Below are 6,559 nucleotides of genomic sequence, written 5' to 3'. Positions count from 1 at the left end.
GCGAATGTCCGAACTCGTTGAGTTGAGTCCGAGTTCGTGAGATGTAACTAGGCATCCGAACTCGTTGAGTTGAGTCCGAGTTCACTTATGGATGCGAACGCCCGAGCTCGTTGAGTTGAGTCCGAGTTCGCTTATGGGCGAGTTACATGATTGCTTGATTGAATATGTGGCACTTATATGCAAATTATCCATGTATCCGAATTATATTCTGATGTGTTCAACGGGTAAAGTTCTACTCAATGGGGAAATATTCGAGATGTAAAGAGAAGTATTGGTGAGTGATGTGAAATGGTTATTTTGGACAGGTATGTATTTAACCCTCAGGTTGAGTATTGATACAACCACTATAAGGTAATAAGATGATGAGGAATGATGTTTAGAAATGTGATAGGTGTTTTAGTGATGTATGCTAATGTTGATTGGTATAACTGTTTGTTATGTTACTTATTATTTGCATATGAACTTACTAAGCATTTATGCTTACTCCCTCCTTACTCATTGTAGTTTTGGACAAGCTAGCTCAGGAGTCGGGATAGGTCGAAGGCTCAGTCACACTATCCGGAAGACTTTTGGTAAATGGCTTGTAAATTTAAGTATGGCATGTATAGCAATATACCTATTTTGTGAAAATGATCTTATGGTATGGTTGTGGAATGGTTGAGGAAATGCTTGATAATGATAAATTATGAAAATGGTTAGTGTAGATTATGTTTGATGTTAAGGAAAACTATTAAGATACTTAGTGCATAAAAACTCATAAAAAGGATGAAATTTGCCATAAACAGAATAGTGCAGCAACACTGATGCGAGTTTGAAAATTTACTAAAAATCATAGAAATTGAATTTGGTGATGGACTACATATAAAATTGAAGTTTATTATGTCTAGTTTCACATGAAAGAAATGAAACAGGTAAAGGAATTATATGTTAGAAGATATTTGAATTTTAGTGAAACAGGGTCATAGTAGTTTTTGAATCCCCTGTTCCAACTTTAGAAATTCATAATAAATTATAAATATATAGTTAGGTGATATATTTTATATCCTAAGAATCCTTGTTGAGTCTAGTTTTAGTAGAAACAAATCTCATAGTCATATAAATTTTGTACAGAGAGAAATGTGGTTCGTAGTAAATAGAGGTCAGACCAGTCGTGTCCTGAAACAGGGGTAACTTTAACTAATAAACTGTACTAATTGGTCCAACCAAAAATTCTAGAAAAATATTAGTAGATAGGTATATGAGCCTAGATTCAGGGAAAATTTACGGATCTTGATTTTGAGTTTTGTAACTTGAGATATGATTTTTTCTTGTGACTGTGATGCAAGTAGCTTAAAAGCTGTGAATGTAGAAACAATAATCCAAAGTTCTAAAAATGTTAAACTAAGCTTAGTAACACCTCATACTCGACTCCGGCGATGGTCTCGGGCGTGGGGGCGTTACAATTCGACACTTAGTCAAATAGAAGGCCACTTTTGCATTTTCTACGGCTTAGCCCTTTTATCAAAATTAAACACATAATTGACCAAATTGTCATACGAAACTTTCACACATATTAATTCACATACTGTAAACTCAAAAAATAATATTAAAATATTTTTTTAACTCGAATTCGTGGTTCCGAAACCACTGTTCCGCTAGGGTCTAAATAGGTTGTTACATTTTTATAATCCGAATATTTAAAAATAATATAATATAATATAATAGACATAATTAAATTTATAAGGACATATTATTGTCTAGTATCATATCATAACTATCATTTTTCATTTATTAAACAATATCCTAATTCACACAATTGCTAAATAAATGATTATTCACATATCAACCATATTTATTCGTACAATGGAATCAGTCATGCAGTACTCAATTCATGAATACATCATTTCATACCATACTCAATTCATGAGTAGATAACTCATATATTCCATGTATTATCAACATTTTCCATATTCTATTTTCAATTCACTATATCTGTTCCATTTCTCATATCATTTCATTCAAATATCAATTGTAAAACTTTATTATTCATTTACCCCTATTAGCAAGACTCGAACTTGGATGGATACATGGATCCAACCAAAACACACCAGTATGGCACCCAGTGCCTCATCAAATAATTCGAAGTAATAGATTGACACCCAGTGTCTCATCGGCCATGCCGAAGTAAGTTGGTACCCAGTACCTCATTAAATTTATCCGAAGTAATAGTTTGACACCCAGTGTCTCATCGACTCGAGATCGAAGAATCCCTGAACTCTTTCAATCCTATGGCAAGCCATCTATATCTGACTCAGTCCGATACAATTAATAGGGTTTAATTTCAATTTCTGAATTCAATTTCAATCAAAATCCATACCTATCACAAATTCTTACAACTTCAATTCAACTATTTACATTTGCTCATTGAATTCAATTCTATTCAATTCAATACCACAATACTAATTACTTACCTCAATCTACATACCATAGACAGTAAGTAATAAATTCAACAATTATATTTTAAATTCGGATTATAGAAATACAAATGAGAATTCTTGAGCTGCTCCTCGTTAATCCTGTCTTTTCCTTTCTTAGCCGAGGTCACTAGCTCAACGTTAGCTACGGAATCAAACAATTAAAATTTATCAATACAACACAATTTAACATTGAATATTTCAATTTATACACAACTTTTGCCTAAATTTCAATTTAGTCCCTAACCAAAACTAACTTTATTTTCTTTACAATTTATTTTTCATTTTCATTCAATTAACACTTAAATCTAAATTTAACTCTCTAATTTCACCATAAATCCCTAATTTCAAAATTCTCTCAATTTAGTCCCTATTACTTCAAAACCTATAATTTATTTCACAGTTTATGCCTTTCCACTTCTAACTTAAGATTCTATCAATTTAAACCCTAATACTTCAAATTATTCAACATGAACAACATATATAAATTCACTAACTTTCAAAATTTCAACATAAATCAAATAGTGTTTATCACTGAGATTCCAAAAACTCAAAAATTATAAGAAAATGAGCTAAATTAACTTACTAAATTGAATTTGAAACCTTAAAAATCCTAATTTTCCTTCTTTCTTTTTCTTTCCCTTTCTCCCCTGTTTTGTTTGCTATTCTGTTTCTTTTTCATTCTTTTTGTTTTGTTTCTTTATTTATTTATTTCATGTTTTATTTCTTTTATTTTATGTTATTATATTATTATATTATATTATAATAATTATTACTTAAATAATAAGTAAATACATATATGTATTACAAATGTATGTATATATTTATTACACATATGTTTTACAATTACCACATTTGTATTTACTTTTTACTATACAAGTGTTTCATATGGTTTATTTACTAATTTAGTCCCTTTACTTTTCATTTAATCTATAATTAAACTTTCTCCCTTATTTAATTTAATCCTTACACCTATTTAACCTTAATTCAAGCTAATTCACCTAATCAAAACCTAATTAACCACACAACTAACTTCGAAATATTTTCAACAAATATTTACAAATTCGTTTTACGAAAATAGAGACCCGAAAATACACTTTCTGACACCCGTAAATTTCGGGTCATTACATGTTTATCTATCAACAACCTTTCATTTCTACCCTAAAATTTAAAATTTCAGCATATTCATCCATGGAAAATTTTTCATTGATAACTTTACAAATTAATCCACAAAATAGCTAAATTAAGTTGTCCCGATATAAAAAATATAAAAACTACTAAAAACGAGACTTGAATACTTTCCTAATTTGGACATGAAAGCTTGCTTTCTCTTTTCTAGGGTTTTGCATGGAAAATATTTTGGGAAGATGATGATAAATAATGATATTTTTCATCTTTTTATTATTTATCATCTTTATTTTTTATCTTTCCAATTTTGTCCTTTTTAAATTTTTTTTTCCATGGATGAATCATCATCCTTAACAACTAAGCATTTTTAATGGTCTAATTACCATATAAGGACCTCAAATTTAAATTTCTATAGCTATTTAATCCCTTTAGCTATTAATACTCAACTTTTGCTTTTTGTGCAATTTGGTCCTTTATCAATTTAAACATATAATCGATAAAATTTCTTTACGAAATTTTCACACAATATTATTATCATACTGTAGATCATAAAATACTATTAAAATAATTTTTCATTCTAGACTCGGATTTGTGGTCCCAAAACCACTATTCTGATTTTATCAAAATGGGTTGTTACACACTTTCTCAAGTCCTAACGCACGTACGCTGCGACGCTGTCAAGTAGTCAGGAGTAGTTACGGAACGGTAGCTGGTTTTTCAGTTGAAAAATCTAAAGCTAGGGCAGTTGCTCGAGCCTATGTGGTCCAAACTCGAGAAGTGAGTGATGCTACAGATGTTGTAACAAGTAGTTTTCTTTTCTATTTTGCACTAGTTCATGCTTAAATAGACCTTGGCTCTACGCATGCATAAATTAACTCTAGCTTTTTGAAGTCCTTTGGGACAAACTAAGCTCGTTCATCAAGTGTCCAAGAGTTTCCTATTAGAAATATAGAGTCAATCGTTCCTATAATAGTCCGTTTTCAGTAAAATCAGAATAGTGGTTTGGGACCACAAATTTGATGACAAAATATTTATTTTATTATTATTTTATTTTTTACAGCATGATAGTAGTACCCTATAAAAATTTCGTTAAGAAATTTTACCGTTTGCATGTTTAATTTGATAAAAAGGACTAAATCGCGTAAAGTGCAAGCTAAAGGTATTAAATAGTATAGAACCTTAATGTATGAGTCCTTATATGGTAATTGGACCATTTATGTTGATAGTGGAATATGATGGCTTGGCATTATTGAAATTTGTAATGTTTTTAAAGGTTATAAAAGTAAATTAGTAAATAAATGACAAATTAAGTAAAATAAAGTAAATGTATCATCCTTTTCCATCATCTTCAACTGAAATTTCAAAGGAAAGAAATACATTGAAGAAACTAAGGTTCGGCCAACATAATTCCTATTTCACGTGAGTGATATTTGTTCTGTTTTTAATGATTTCTATGTTTTCGGGATCGTTGTAGCTTAATCTAGCTTGCCTAAGGACTAATTTGTGAAATTATTAAACTATTAAGGTTTTTCCATTAATTAATGTGTATGATTTTTGATGATTTATAGAGGAAATGATTAGTTATTGATAGATAAACAACTTTTGTTAAGTGATTTTTGATGAAATTGTCAAATAGGGATTAAATTGAAAAATATAACATTTTACATGGTGAAATTGTAAAATAAATAAAATAAACAAAATATAACAGTTTATATGAAATTCAGCTGTAGTGGGTTGATGATGAATTGCATGAATTTCCATTTTTTGATCAAGGACTAAATTGATACGAAATCATAAATATAGGGGCAAAATTATAATTTTGCTCAAATGTAAATTTGGGTTAAATTGAATAAAATACATATTTAATTAAGCTAAATTTATCTATCTAGATCAAGAAAAACCTTGTACGACTTTAGATCGGGGAAAAGATAAAGTTTCAGATTTGTTGCCTCTGTATCTACGTTTAATCGTCGAGGTAAGTTCGTGTAATTAAATCATATATATGGTTTACTGGTATTTTGAATTACTATACATACATACTAGTTGCATATCCAACGACATACGACTATTAAAGAGCCGCTTTTGAACCTTAGGAATTTGTAGGATAAAATGACATGTCATTAGGGTTTACATGATTCGGGTGCTCGTCTTGAAAGTCCTACTAATGGTTGTGGTCCTGCATGTGTTGCGGATACTCTACAGCTCATATGAGCAGTTGTGTAGCTATGTTCCAACTCACAGCTTGTGTGATGAGGCCTATTTTAACAGTTCATATGAGCATTCTGATTCACAGCTCGTGTGAGCATACATGCATAGGATTTGGTGGATTATAGTATATGAGTTAGTACACTATGTGTGAGCTATCCTGAGTATCTGATGATATTCTATATGGTTCAACGGGCATTATTCGGATATGAAGTGGTAAGAGTTCAATATGAACTAAGATGTTGATACATGTGAATTTCATTAAAACGACATTACATGGTATACTGAAAGTAGAAATGGATGATATATATATGCTACATGAATAAATGTTGTGCTCATCCATGTTCTTAATGCCCATGTTATATGTTTAATATAGCTAACATGTTTGGTATACATGCTTAAGCTTTGGCAGAGTATAGTTGGATTGTGCCATGTTTATCTTACCTATTATGTATCAATTGGTAGGTTGTGTTTTATATTATACAAACTTACTAAGCTTATATGTTTATTCTGTGTTATTTTCTATGTCTTATAGTGAATCGAAAGCTCGTTCGGGTTAGAAGCTTATCGGAGTTATACCACACTATCCATCGACTCTATCAGTACTTTTGGGATGTTTTGATTTGGTTATAATGGCATATATAGGTATTTTAACTAAAGTTTATCTTATTTGTTTTAGTTGTGGTTATGATATTTTGAAAAATGTTGATAAAGCTTTAGTTTTTGGCATGTATATAAATGGCTTTAAATTGGTTGATATCATGGCTTATTAT

This window comes from Gossypium hirsutum, chromosome A10 (genome assembly GCF_007990345.1).
Source record: "Gossypium hirsutum isolate 1008001.06 chromosome A10, Gossypium_hirsutum_v2.1, whole genome shotgun sequence".
In the NCBI taxonomy this organism is placed as follows: domain Eukaryota; kingdom Viridiplantae; phylum Streptophyta; class Magnoliopsida; order Malvales; family Malvaceae; genus Gossypium; species Gossypium hirsutum.
Note: the sequence above shows the minus strand (reverse complement) of the source record.